Consider the following 12,208-nt stretch of genomic DNA (forward strand, 5'->3'; position numbering starts at 1 on the left):
AGCCGCAGAAACACAACTCTACATTGGTCACAGAAGCACGTCAGGGGAGAGCGCGCACGCAGTCCCCCACTACCAGAAATTATGCAGTCGAGATTCCCGCATTTGGGGAATTCGCAAAGGTCAGCACAGCCCAAGTGCAATGGCTGAGCCTCGCTCTGGGCGAACCACCTTTCTGATCATGGTATCACCCCTGCCAGGTAAGTATGAAAGTTGTTGTTTTTGGGGAATGCTCATCCTGACCGCAGCTAATGCAGGAAGAGGGTGATGGTGTAATTCTTGAGGGGAGGGGCTTGATGAGATCGTAGCCCCGCCTCTCATCCTGAACTAAAGGCTCTCGCGGAGTCCTTGCGTCTAGCGACCTCTTTGACTCTGACAGGGCATTTACTTAGCAGGCCTTGCGAGCATTTCTCATGCTTTTGCAAAGCAATCTCAAGACATTACGGGGCAGATGCTGACATGGGCCGTACTTTCCGTTAGACGGAACAAAACAAGGAGCGCCTCACGGATTTGCGTGTCATCCTTTCGCAGGGGCCATGCTAATCTTCTCTGTATCGATCCAATTTTAGTATATGTGCTGCCGTAGCAAGCACGCTCCACGTGGCCCACGTCTCTCCCATATACCATTCCGCGCCTCAACAGGGTTTCTGCAAGAGGGCAGGCCTCAGAGGCTTATCAGGTGTCCTCTTGACACCTCACAGGCTGGGAGTGTCAAGCCCTCCCCACTTTGGACTCCAGTGACGCTTTTTTGTTTCACACGGGGCAGTACTTAGTATACATAGCACATTTTCTACCTTCGAACGCAGAAGAAGGTTCTTTGGATGCCAGGTGACTAAATGAAATCAAGCATGAGCTGAGAAGCAATGACTGAGCTGCATTGAAGAATGTCATAGGAAGGTGCTGGTCAGATCTATGAATTCCAAGCTTTTGGAGCTACCATTCCACTTCTTTTTTTTCACAGGAATATGCCTACTGGGAAAACATCAGCAAGTCTGACCTGAGCTTGACACTGGGGCAGATCTCCAAAGCGTGGGTCACAAGGCACCCCCGTTTTCTACGGCAAGGAACGCCTACAGCTGCTTTCCCAACACTTTGCTCAGCCAAACACAAAGCCGCAGAAACACAACTCTACATTGGTCACAGAAGCACGTCAGGGGAGAGCGCGCACGCAGTCCCCCACTACCAGAAATTATGCAGTCGAGATTCCCGCATTTGGGGAATTCGCAAAGGTCAGCACAGCCCGAGTGCAATGGCTGAGCCTCGCTCTGGACGAACCACCTTTCTGATCATGGTATCACCCCTGCCAGGTAAGTATGAAAGTTGTTGTTTTTGGGGAATGCTCATCCTGACCGCAGCTAATGCAGGAAGAGGGTGATGGTGTAATTCTTGAGGGGAGGGGCTTGATGAGATCGTAGCCCTGCCTCTCATCCTGAACTAAAGGCTCTCGCGGAGTCCTTGCGTCTAGCGACCTCTTTGACTCTGACAGGGCATTTACTTAGCAGGCCTTGCGAGCATTTCTCATGCTTTTGCAAACCAATCTCAAGACATTACGGGGCAGATGCTGACATGGGCCGTACTTTCCGTTAGACGGAACAAAACAAGGAGCGCCTCACGGATTTGCGTGTCATCCTTTCGCAGGGGCCATGCTAATCTTCTCTGTATCGATCCAATTTTAGTATATGTGCTGCCGTAGCAAGCACGCTCCACGTGGCCCACGTCTCTCCCATATACCATTCCGCGCCTCAACAGGGTTTCTGCAAGAGGGCAGGCCTCAGAGGCTTATCAGGTGTCCTCTTGACACCTCACAGGCTGGGAGTGTCAAGCCCTCCCCACTTTGGACTCCAGTGACGCTTTTTTGTTTCACACGGGGCAGTACTTAGTATACATAGCACATTTTCTACCTTCGAACGCAGAAGAAGGTTCTTTGGATGCCAGGTGACTAAATGAAATCAAGCATGAGCTGAGAAGCAATGACTGAGCTGCATTGAAGAATGTCATAGGAAGGTGCTGGTCAGATCTATGAATTCCAAGCTTTTGGAGCTACCATTCCACTTCTTTTTTTTCACAGGAATATGCCTACTGGGAAAACATCAGCAAGTCTGACCTGAGCTTGACACTGGGGCAGATCTCCAAAGCGTGGGTCACGAGGCACCCCCGTTTTCTACGGAAAGGAATGCCTACAGCTGCTTTCCCAACACTTTGCTCAGCCAAACACAAAGCCGCAGAAACACAACTCTACATTGCTCACAGAAGCACGTCAGGGGAGAGCGCGCACGCAGTCCCCCACTACCAGAAATTATGCAGTCGAGATTCCCGCATTTGGGGAATTCGCAAGGGTCAGCACAGCCCGAGTGCAATGGCTGAGCCTCGCTCTGGGCGAACCACCTTTCTGATCATGGTATCACCCCTGCCAGGTAAGTATGAAAGTTGTTGTTTTTGGGGAATGCTCATCCTGACCGCAGCTAATGCAGGAAGAGGGTGATGGTGTAATTCTTGAGGGGAGGGGCTTGATGAGATCGTAGCCCCGCCTCTCATCCTGAACTAAAGGCTCTCGCGGAGTCCTTGCGTCTAGCGACCTCTTTGACTCTGACAGGGCATTTACTTAGCAGGCCTTGCGAGCATTTCTCATGCTTTTGCAAAGCAATCTCAAGACATTACGGGGCAGATGCTGACATGGGCCGTACTTTCCGTTAGACGGAACAAAACAAGGAGCGCCTCACGGATTTGCGTGTCATCCTTTCGCAGGGGCCATGCTAATCTTCTCTGTATCGATCCAATTTTAGTATATGTGCTGCCGTAGCAAGCACGCTCTACGTGGCCCACGTCTCTCCCATATACCATTCCGCGCCTCAACAGGGTTTCTGCAAGAGGGCAGGCCTCAGAGGCTTATCAGGTGTCCTCTTGACACCTCACAGGCTGGGAGTGTCAAGCCCTCCCCACTTTGGACTCCAGTGACGCTTTTTTGTTTCACACGGGGCAGTACTTAGTATACATAGCACATTTTCTACCTTCGAACGCAGAAGAAGGTTCTTTGGATGCCAGGTGACTAAATGAAATCAAGCATGAGCTGAGAAGCAATGACTGAGCTGCATTGAAGAATGTCATAGGAAGGTGCTGGTCAGATCTATGAATTCCAAGCTTTTGGAGCTACCATTCCACTTCTTTTTTTTCACAGGAATATGCCTACTGGGAAAACATCAGCAAGTCTGACCTGAGCTTGACACTGGGGCAGATCTCCAAAGCGTGGGTCACAAGGCACCCCCGTTTTCTACGGCAAGGAACGCCTACAGCTGCTTTCCCAACACTTTGCTCAGCCAAACACAAAGCCGCAGAAACACAACTCTACATTGGTCACAGAAGCACGTCAGGGGAGAGCGCGCACGCAGTCCCCCAGTACCAGAAATTATGCAGTCGAGATTCCCGCATTTGGGGAATTCGCAAAGGTCAGCACAGCCCGAGTGCAATGGCTGAGCCTCGCTCTGGGCGAACCACCTTTCTGATCATGGTATCACCCCTGCCAGGTAAGTATGAAAGTTGTTGTTTTTGGGGAATGCTCATCCTGACCGCAGCTAATGCAGGAAGAGGGTGATGGTGTAATTCTTGAGGGGAGGGGCTTGATGAGATCGTAGCCCCGCCTCTCATCCTGAACTAAAGGCTCTCGCGGAGTCCTTGCGTCTAGCGACCTCTTTGACTCTGACAGGGCATTTACTTAGCAGGCCTTGCGAGCATTTCTCATGCTTTTGCAAAGCAATCTCAAGACATTACGGGGCAGATGCTGACATGGGCCGTACTTTCCGTTAGACGGAACAAAACAAGGAGCGCCTCACGGATTTGCGTGTCATCCTTTCGCAGGGGCCATGCTAATCTTCTCTGTATCGATCCAATTTTAGTATATGTGCTGCCGTAGCAAGCACGCTCCACGTGGCCCACGTCTCTCCCATATACCATTCCGCGCCTCAACAGGGTTTCTGCAAGAGGACAGGCCTCAGAGGCTTATCAGATGTCCTCTTGACACCTCACAGGCTGGGAGTGTCAAGCCCTACCCACTTTGGACTCCAGTGACGCTTTTTTGTTTCACACGGGGCAGTACTTAGTATACATAGCACATTTTCTACCTTCGAACGCAGAAGAAGGTTCTTTGGATGCCAGGTGACTAAATGAAATCAAGCATGAGCTGAGAAGCAATGACTGAGCTGCATTGAAGAATGTCATAGGAAGGTGCTGGTCAGATCTATGAATTCCAAGCTTTTGGAGCTACCATTCCACTTCTTTTTTTTCACAGGAATATGCCTACTGGGAAAACATCAGCAAGTCTGACCTGAGCTTGACACTGGGGCAGATCTCCAAAGCGTGGGTCACAAGGCACCCCTGTTTTCTACGGCAAGGAACGCCTACAGCTGCTTTCCCAACACTTTGCTCAGCCAAACACAAAGCCGCAGAAACACAACTCTACATTGGTCACAGAAGCACGTCAGGGGAGAGCGCGCACGCAGTCCCCCAGTACCAGAAATTATGCAGTCGAGATTCCCGCATTTGGGGAATTCGCAAAGGTCAGCACAGCCCGAGTGCAATGGCTGAGCCTCGCTCTGGGCGAACCACCTTTCTGATCATGGTATCACCCCTGCCAGGTAAGTATGAAAGTTGTTGTTTTTGGGGAATGCTCATCCTGACCGCAGCTAATGCAGGAAGAGGGTGATGGTGTAATTCTTGAGGGGAGGGGCTTGATGAGATCGTAGCCACGCCTCTCATCCTGAACTAAAGGCTCTCGCGGAGTCCTTGCGTCTAGCGACCTCTTTGACTCTGACAGGGCATTTACTTAGCAGGCCTTGCGAGCATTTCTCATGCTTTTGCAAAGCAATCTCAAGACATTACGGGGCAGATGCTGACATGGGCCGTACTTTCCGTTAGACGGAACAAAACAAGGAGCGCCTCACGGATTTGCGTGTCATCCTTTCGCAGGGGCCATGCTAATCTTCTCTGTATCGATCCAATTTTAGTATATGTGCTGCCGTAGCAAGCACGCTCCACGTGGCCCACGTCTCTCCCATATACCATTCCGCGCCTCAACAGGGTTTCTGCAAGAGGGCAGGCCTCAGAGGCTTATCAGGTGTCCTCTTGACACCTCACAGGCTGGGAGTGTCAAGCCCTCCCCACTTTGGACTCCAGTGACGCTTTTTTGTTTCACACGGGGCAGTACTTAGTATACATAGCACATTTTCTACCTTCGAACGCAGAAGAAGGTTCTTTGGATGCCAGGTGACTAAATGAAATCAAGCATGAGCTGAGAAGCAATGACTGAGCTGCATTGAAGAATGTCATAGGAAGGTGCTGGTCAGATCTATGAATTCCAAGCTTTTGGAGCTACCATTCCACTTCTTTTTTTTCACAGGAATATGCCTACTGGGAAAACATCAGCAAGTCTGACCTGAGCTTGACACTGGGGCAGATCTCCAAAGCGTGGGTCACGAGGCACCCCCGTTTTCTACGGCAAGGAACGCCTACAGCTGCTTTCCCAACACTTTGCTCAGCCAAACACAAAGCCGCAGAAACACAACTCTACATTGGTGACAGAAGCACGTCAGGGGAGAGCGCGCACGCAGTCCCCCACTACCAGAAATTATGCAGTCCAGATTCCCGCATTTGGGGAATTCGCAAAGGTCAGCACAGCCCGAGTGCAATGGCTGAGCCTCGCTCTGGGCGAACCACCTTTCTGATCATGGTATCACCCCTGCCAGGTAAGTATGAAAGTTGTTGTTTTTGGGGAATGCTCATCCTGACCGCAGCTAATGCAGGAAGAGGGTGATGGTGTAATTCTTGAGGGGAGGGGCTTGATGAGATCGTAGCCCCGCCTCTCATCCTGAACTAAAGGCTCTCGCGGAGTCCTTGCGTCTAGCGACCTCTTTGACTCTGACAGGGCATTTACTTAGCAGGCCTTGCGAGCATTTCTCATGCTTTTGCAAAGCAATCTCAAGACATTACGGGGCAGATGCTGACATGGGCCGTACTTTCCGTTAGACGGAACAAAACAAGGAGCGCCTCACGGATTTGCGTGTCATCCTTTCGCAGGGGCCATGCTAATCTTCTCTGTATCGATCCAATTTTAGTATATGTGCTGCCGTAGCAAGCACGCTCCACGTGGCCCACGTCTCTCCCATATACCATTCCGCGCCTCAACAGGGTTTCTGCAAGAGGGCAGGCCTCAGAGGCTTATCAGGTGTCCTCTTGACACCTCACAGGCTGGGAGTGTCAAGCCCTCCCCACTTTGGACTCCAGTGACGCTTTTTTGTTTCACACGGGGCAGTACTTAGTATACATAGCACATTTTCTACCTTCGAACGCAGAAGAAGGTTCTTTGGATGCCAGGTGACTAAATGAAATCAAGCATGAGCTGAGAAGCAATGACTGAGCTGCATTGAAGAATGTCATAGGAAGGTGCTGGTCAGATCTATGAATTCCAAGCTTTTGGAGCTACCATTCCACTTCTTTTTTTTCACAGGAATATGCCTACTGGGAAAACATCAGCAAGTCTGACCTGAGCTTGACACTGGGGCAGATCTCCAAAGCGTGGGTCACGAGGCACCCCCGTTTTCTACGGCAAGGAACGCCTACAGCTGCTTTCCCAACACTTTGCTCAGCCAAACACAAAGCCGCAGAAACACAACTCTACATTGGTGACAGAAGCACGTCAGGGGAGAGCGCGCACGCAGTCCCCCACTACCAGAAATTATGCAGTCCAGATTCCCGCATTTGGGGAATTCGCAAAGGTCAGCACAGCCCGAGTGCAATGGCTGAGCCTCGCTCTGGGCGAACCACCTTTCTGATCATGGTATCACCCCTGCCAGGTAAGTATGAAAGTTGTTGTTTTTGGGGAATGCTCATCCTGACCGCAGCTAATGCAGGAAGAGGGTGATGGTGTAATTCTTGAGGGGAGGGGCTTGATGAGATCGTAGCCCCGCCTCTCATCCTGAACTAAAGGCTCTCGCGGAGTCCTTGCGTCTAGCGACCTCTTTGACTCTGACAGGGCATTTACTTAGCAGGCCTTGCGAGCATTTCTCATGCTTTTGCAAAGCAATCTCAAGACATTACGGGGCAGATGCTGACATGGGCCGTACTTTCCGTTAGACGGAACAAAACAAGGAGCGCCTCACGGATTTGCGTGTCATCCTTTCGCAGGGGCCATGCTAATCTTCTCTGTATCGATCCAATTTTAGTATATGTGCTGCCGTAGCAAGCACGCTCCACGTGGCCCACGTCTCTCCCATATACCATTCCGCGCCTCAACAGGGTTTCTGCAAGAGGGCAGGCCTCAGAGGCTTATCAGGTGTCCTCTTGACACCTCACAGGCTGGGAGTGTCAAGCCCTCCCCACTTTGGACTCCAGTGACGCTTTTTTGTTTCACACGGGGCAGTACTTAGTATACATAGCACATTTTCTACCTTCGAACGCAGAAGAAGGTTCTTTGGATGCCAGGTGACTAAATGAAATCAAGCATGAGCTGAGAAGCAATGACTGAGCTGCATTGAAGAATGTCATAGGAAGGTGCTGGTCAGATCTATGAATTCCAAGCTTTTGGAGCTACCATTCCACTTCTTTTTTTTCACAGGAATATGCCTACTGGGAAAACATCAGCAAGTCTGACCTGAGCTTGACACTGGGGCAGATCTCCAAAGCGTGGGTCACAAGGCACCCCCGTTTTCTACGGCAAGGAATGCCTACAGCTGCTTTCCCAACACTTTGCTCAGCCAAACACAAAGCCGCAGAAACACAACTCTACATTGGTCACAGAAGCACGTCAGGGGAGAGCGCGCACGCAGTCCCCCACTACCAGAAATTATGCAGTCGAGATTCCCGCATTTGGGGAATTCGCAAAGGTCAGCACAGCCCGAGTGCAATGGCTGAGCCTCGCTCTGGGCGAACCACCTTTCTGATCATGGTATCACCCCTGCCAGGTAAGTATGAAAGTTGTTGTTTTTGGGGAATGCTCATCCTGACCGCAGCTAATGCAGGAAGAGGGTGATGGTGTAATTCTTGAGGGGAGGGGCTTGATGAGATCGTAGCCCCGCCTCTCATCCTGAACTAAAGGCTCTCGCGGAGTCCTTGCGTCTAGCGACCTCTTTGACTCTGACAGGGCATTTACTTAGCAGGCCTTGCGAGCATTTCTCATGCTTTTGCAAAGCAATCTCAAGACATTACGGGGCAGATGCTGACATGGGCCGTACTTTCCGTTAGACGGAACAAAACAAGGAGCGCCTCACGGATTTGCGTGTCATCCTTTCGCAGGGGCCATGCTAATCTTCTCTGTATCGATCCAATTTTAGTATATGTGCTGCCGTAGCAAGCACGCTCCACGTGGCCCACGTCTCTCCCATATACCATTCCGCGCCTCAACAGGGTTTCTGCAAGAGGGCAGGCCTCAGAGGCTTATCAGGTGTCCTCTTGACACCTCACAGGCTGGGAGTGTCAAGCCCTCCCCACTTTGGACTCCAGTGACGCTTTTTTGTTTCACACGGGGCAGTACTTAGTATACATAGCACATTTTCTACCTTCGAACGCAGAAGAAGGTTCTTTGGATGTCAGGTGACTAAATGAAATCAAGCATGAGCTGAGAAGCAATGACTGAGCTGCATTGAAGAATGTCATAGGAAGGTGCTGGTCAGATCTATGAATTCCAAGCTTTTGGAGCTACCATTCCACTTCTTTTTTTCACAGGAATATGCCTACTGGGAAAACATCAGCAAGTCTGACCTGAGCTTGACACTGGGGCAGATCTCCAAAGCGTGGGTCACGAGGCACCCCCGTTTTCTACGGCAAGGAACGCCTACAGCTGCTTTCCCAACACTTTGCTCAGCCAAACACAAAGCCGCAGAAACACAACTCTACATTGGTCACAGAAGCACGTCAGGGGAGAGCGCGCACGCAGTCCCCCACTACCAGAAATTATGCAGTCGAGATTCCCGCATTTGGGGAATTCGCAAAGGTCAGCACAGCCCGAGTGCAATGGCTGAGCCTCGCTCTGGGCGAACCACCTTTCTGATCATGGTATCACCCCTGCCAGGTAAGTATGAAAGTTGTTGTTTTTGGGGAATGCTCATCCTGACCGCAGCTAATGCAGGAAGAGGGTGATGGTGTAATTCTTGAGGGGAGGGGCTTGATGAGATCGTAGCCCCGCCTCTCATCCTGAACTAAAGGCTCTCGCGGAGTCCTTGCGTCTAGCGACCTCTTTGACTCTGACAGGGCATTTACTTAGCAGGCCTTGCGAGCATTTCTCATGCTTTTGCAAAGCAATCTCAAGACATTACGGGGCAGATGCTGACATGGGCCGTACTTTCCGTTAGACGGAACAAAACAAGGAGCGCCTCACGGATTTGCGTGTCATCCTTTCGCAGGGGCCATGCTAATCTTCTCTGTATCGATCCAATTTTAGTATATGTGCTGCCGTAGCAAGCACGCTCCACGTGGCCCACGTCTCTCCCATATACCATTCCGCGCCTCAACAGGGTTTCTGCAAGAGGGCAGGCCTCAGAGGCTTATCAGGTGTCCTCTTGACACCTCACAGGCTGGGAGTGTCAAGCCCTCCCCACTTTGGACTCCAGTGACGCTTTTTTGTTTCACACGGGGCAGTACTTAGTATACATAGCACATTTTCTACCTTCGAACGCAGAAGAAGGTTCTTTGGATGCCAGGTGACTAAATGAAATCAAGCATGAGCTGAGAAGCAATGACTGAGCTGCATTGAAGAATGTCATAGGAAGGTGCTGGTCAGATCTATGAATTCCAAGCTTTTGGAGCTACCATTCCACTTCTTTTTTTTCACAGGAATATGCCTACTGGGAAAACATCAGCAAGTCTGACCTGAGCTTGACACTGGGGCAGATCTCCAAAGCGTGGGTCACAAGGCACCCCCGTTTTCTACGGCAAGGAACGCCTACAGCTGCTTTCCCAACACTTTGCTCAGCCAAACACAAAGCCGCAGAAACACAACTCTACATTGGTCACAGAAGCACGTCAGGGGAGAGCGCGCACGCAGTCCCCCACTACCAGAAATTATGCAGTCGAGATTCCCGCATTTGGGGAATTTGCAAAGGTCAGCACAGCCCGAGTGCAATGGCTGAGCCTCGCTCTGGGCGAACCACCTTTCTGATCAAGGTATCACCCCTGCCAGGTAAGTATGAAAGTTGTTGTTTTTGGGGAATGCTCATCCTGACCGCAGCTAATGCAGGAAGAGGGTGATGGTGTAATTCTTGAGGGGAGGGGCTTGATGAGATCGTAGCCCCGCCTCTCATCCTGAACTAAAGGCTCTCGCGGAGTCCTTGCGTCTAGCGACCTCTTTGACTCTGACAGGGCATTTACTTAGCAGGCCTTGCGAGCATTTCTCATGCTTTTGCAAAGCAATCTCAAGACATTACGGGGCAGATGCTGACATGGGCCGTACTTTCCGTTAGACGGAACAAAACAAGGAGCGCCTCACGGATTTGCGTGTCATCCTTTCGCAGGGGCCATGCTAATCTTCTCTGTATCGATCCAATTTTAGTATATGTGCTGCCGTAGCAAGCACGCTCCACGTGGCCCACGTCTCTCCCATATACCATTCCGCGCCTCAACAGGGTTTCTGCAAGAGGGCAGGCCTCAGAGGCTTATCAGGTGTCCTCTTGACACCTCACAGACTGGGAGTGTCAAGCCCTCCCCACTTTGGACTCCAGTGACGCTTTTTTGTTTCACACGGGGCAGTACTTAGTATACATAGCACATTTTCTACCTTCGAACGCAGAAGAAGGTTCTTTGGATGCCAGGTGACTAAATGAAATCAAGCATGAGCTGAGAAGCAATGACTGAGCTGCATTGAAGAATGTCATAGGAAGGTGCTGGTCAGATCTATGAATTCCAAGCTTTTGGAGCTACCATTCCACTTCTTTTTTTCACAGGAATATGCCTACTGGGAAAACATCAGCAAGTCTGACCTGAGCTTGACACTGGGGCAGATCTCCAAAGCGTGGGTCACGAGGCACCCCCGTTTTCTACGGCAAGGAACGCCTACAGCTGCTTTCCCAACACTTTGCTCAGCCAAACACAAAGCCGCAGAAACACAACTCTACATTGGTCACAGAAGCACGTCAGGGGAGAGCGCGCACGCAGTCCCCCACTACCAGAAATTATGCAGTCGAGATTCCCGCATTTGGGGAATTCGCAAAGGTCAGCACAGCCCGAGTGCAATGGCTGAGCCTCGCTCTGGGCGAACCACCTTTCTGATCATGGTATCACCCCTGCCAGGTAAGTATGAAAGTTGTTGTTTTTGGGGAATGCTCATCCTGACCGCAGCTAATGCAGGAAGAGGGTGATGGTGTAATTCTTGAGGGGAGGGGCTTGATGAGATCGTAGCCCCGCCTCTCATCCTGAACTAAAGGCTCTCGCGGAGTCCTTGCGTCTAGCGACCTCTTTGACTCTGACAGGGCATTTACTTAGCAGGCCTTGCGAGCATTTCTCATGCTTTTGCAAAGCAATCTCAAGACATTACGGGGCAGATGCTGACATGGGCCGTACTTTCCGTTAGACGGAACAAAACAAGGAGCGCCTCACGGATTTGCGTGTCATCCTTTCGCAGGGGCCATGCTAATCTTCTCTGTATCGATCCAATTTTAGTATATGTGCTGCCGTAGCAAGCACGCTCCACGTGGCCCACGTCTCTCCCATATACCATTCCGCGCCTCAACAGGGTTTCTGCAAGAGGGCAGGCCTCAGAGGCTTATCAGGTGTCCTCTTGACACCTCACAGGCTGGGAGTGTCAAGCCCTCCCCACTTTGGACTCCAGTGACGCTTTTTTGTTTCACACGGGGCAGTACTTAGTATACATAGCACATTTTCTACCTTCGAACGCAGAAGAAGGTTCTTTGGATGCCAGGTGACTAAATGAAATCAAGCATGAGCTGAGAAGCAGTGACTGAGCTGCATTGAAGAATGTCATAGGAAGGTGCTGGTCAGATCTATGAATTCCAAGCTTTTGGAGCTACCATTCCACTTCTTTTTTTTCACAGGAATATGCCTACTGGGAAAACATCAGCAAGTCTGACCTGAGCTTGACACTGGGGCAGATCTCCAAAGCGTGGGTCACAAGGCACCCCCGTTTTCTACGGCAAGGAACGCCTACAGCTGCTTTCCCAACACTTTGCTCAGCCAAACACAAAGCCGCAGAAACACAACTCTACATTGGTCACAG

The 12,208-nt window shown here is 50.9% G+C and overlaps 22 non-coding genes across 22 annotated transcripts; all 22 read right to left on the reverse strand.

Annotated features, from left to right (window-relative positions):
* Positions 1–41: 41 nt before the first annotated feature.
* On the reverse strand, positions 42–205 carry LOC125783297 (U1 spliceosomal RNA). Its single transcript, XR_007426018.1, has one exon. It is a non-coding gene; the product is annotated as a U1 spliceosomal RNA (small nuclear RNA).
* A 278-nt stretch (positions 206–483) lies between these two features.
* Positions 484–590, reverse strand: LOC125783814 (U6 spliceosomal RNA). Its single transcript, XR_007426534.1, has one exon. It is a non-coding gene; the product is annotated as a U6 spliceosomal RNA (small nuclear RNA).
* A 558-nt stretch (positions 591–1,148) lies between these two features.
* Positions 1,149–1,312, reverse strand: LOC125783488 (U1 spliceosomal RNA). Its single transcript, XR_007426211.1, has one exon. It is a non-coding gene; the product is annotated as a U1 spliceosomal RNA (small nuclear RNA).
* Positions 1,313–1,590: 278 nt separating this feature from the next.
* LOC125783815 (U6 spliceosomal RNA) lies at positions 1,591–1,697 on the reverse strand. Its single transcript, XR_007426535.1, has one exon. It is a non-coding gene; the product is annotated as a U6 spliceosomal RNA (small nuclear RNA).
* A 558-nt stretch (positions 1,698–2,255) lies between these two features.
* On the reverse strand, positions 2,256–2,419 carry LOC125783512 (U1 spliceosomal RNA). Its single transcript, XR_007426235.1, has one exon. It is a non-coding gene; the product is annotated as a U1 spliceosomal RNA (small nuclear RNA).
* A 278-nt stretch (positions 2,420–2,697) lies between these two features.
* Positions 2,698–2,804, reverse strand: LOC125783816 (U6 spliceosomal RNA). The gene has a single exon (XR_007426536.1). It is a non-coding gene; the product is annotated as a U6 spliceosomal RNA (small nuclear RNA).
* A 558-nt stretch (positions 2,805–3,362) lies between these two features.
* Positions 3,363–3,526, reverse strand: LOC125783520 (U1 spliceosomal RNA). Its single transcript, XR_007426243.1, has one exon. It is a non-coding gene; the product is annotated as a U1 spliceosomal RNA (small nuclear RNA).
* Positions 3,527–3,804: 278 nt separating this feature from the next.
* Positions 3,805–3,911, reverse strand: LOC125783817 (U6 spliceosomal RNA). Its single transcript, XR_007426537.1, has one exon. It is a non-coding gene; the product is annotated as a U6 spliceosomal RNA (small nuclear RNA).
* A 558-nt stretch (positions 3,912–4,469) lies between these two features.
* LOC125783521 (U1 spliceosomal RNA) lies at positions 4,470–4,633 on the reverse strand. The gene has a single exon (XR_007426244.1). It is a non-coding gene; the product is annotated as a U1 spliceosomal RNA (small nuclear RNA).
* A 278-nt stretch (positions 4,634–4,911) lies between these two features.
* LOC125783818 (U6 spliceosomal RNA) lies at positions 4,912–5,018 on the reverse strand. The gene has a single exon (XR_007426538.1). It is a non-coding gene; the product is annotated as a U6 spliceosomal RNA (small nuclear RNA).
* Positions 5,019–5,576: 558 nt separating this feature from the next.
* LOC125783566 (U1 spliceosomal RNA) lies at positions 5,577–5,740 on the reverse strand. The gene has a single exon (XR_007426289.1). It is a non-coding gene; the product is annotated as a U1 spliceosomal RNA (small nuclear RNA).
* Positions 5,741–6,018: 278 nt separating this feature from the next.
* Positions 6,019–6,125, reverse strand: LOC125783819 (U6 spliceosomal RNA). The gene has a single exon (XR_007426539.1). It is a non-coding gene; the product is annotated as a U6 spliceosomal RNA (small nuclear RNA).
* A 558-nt stretch (positions 6,126–6,683) lies between these two features.
* On the reverse strand, positions 6,684–6,847 carry LOC125783568 (U1 spliceosomal RNA). The gene has a single exon (XR_007426291.1). It is a non-coding gene; the product is annotated as a U1 spliceosomal RNA (small nuclear RNA).
* Positions 6,848–7,125: 278 nt separating this feature from the next.
* LOC125783820 (U6 spliceosomal RNA) lies at positions 7,126–7,232 on the reverse strand. Its single transcript, XR_007426540.1, has one exon. It is a non-coding gene; the product is annotated as a U6 spliceosomal RNA (small nuclear RNA).
* A 558-nt stretch (positions 7,233–7,790) lies between these two features.
* On the reverse strand, positions 7,791–7,954 carry LOC125783407 (U1 spliceosomal RNA). The gene has a single exon (XR_007426130.1). It is a non-coding gene; the product is annotated as a U1 spliceosomal RNA (small nuclear RNA).
* A 278-nt stretch (positions 7,955–8,232) lies between these two features.
* On the reverse strand, positions 8,233–8,339 carry LOC125783821 (U6 spliceosomal RNA). Its single transcript, XR_007426541.1, has one exon. It is a non-coding gene; the product is annotated as a U6 spliceosomal RNA (small nuclear RNA).
* Positions 8,340–8,896: 557 nt separating this feature from the next.
* On the reverse strand, positions 8,897–9,060 carry LOC125783408 (U1 spliceosomal RNA). Its single transcript, XR_007426131.1, has one exon. It is a non-coding gene; the product is annotated as a U1 spliceosomal RNA (small nuclear RNA).
* Positions 9,061–9,338: 278 nt separating this feature from the next.
* On the reverse strand, positions 9,339–9,445 carry LOC125783822 (U6 spliceosomal RNA). The gene has a single exon (XR_007426542.1). It is a non-coding gene; the product is annotated as a U6 spliceosomal RNA (small nuclear RNA).
* A 558-nt stretch (positions 9,446–10,003) lies between these two features.
* Positions 10,004–10,167, reverse strand: LOC125783580 (U1 spliceosomal RNA). The gene has a single exon (XR_007426303.1). It is a non-coding gene; the product is annotated as a U1 spliceosomal RNA (small nuclear RNA).
* Positions 10,168–10,445: 278 nt separating this feature from the next.
* On the reverse strand, positions 10,446–10,552 carry LOC125783824 (U6 spliceosomal RNA). The gene has a single exon (XR_007426544.1). It is a non-coding gene; the product is annotated as a U6 spliceosomal RNA (small nuclear RNA).
* A 557-nt stretch (positions 10,553–11,109) lies between these two features.
* LOC125783409 (U1 spliceosomal RNA) lies at positions 11,110–11,273 on the reverse strand. The gene has a single exon (XR_007426132.1). It is a non-coding gene; the product is annotated as a U1 spliceosomal RNA (small nuclear RNA).
* Positions 11,274–11,551: 278 nt separating this feature from the next.
* On the reverse strand, positions 11,552–11,658 carry LOC125783825 (U6 spliceosomal RNA). Its single transcript, XR_007426545.1, has one exon. It is a non-coding gene; the product is annotated as a U6 spliceosomal RNA (small nuclear RNA).
* Between the last annotated feature and the right edge of the window lie 550 nt (positions 11,659–12,208).

This window comes from Astyanax mexicanus, chromosome 18 (genome assembly GCF_023375975.1).
Source record: "Astyanax mexicanus isolate ESR-SI-001 chromosome 18, AstMex3_surface, whole genome shotgun sequence".
Classification (NCBI taxonomy): domain Eukaryota; kingdom Metazoa; phylum Chordata; class Actinopteri; order Characiformes; family Acestrorhamphidae; genus Astyanax; species Astyanax mexicanus.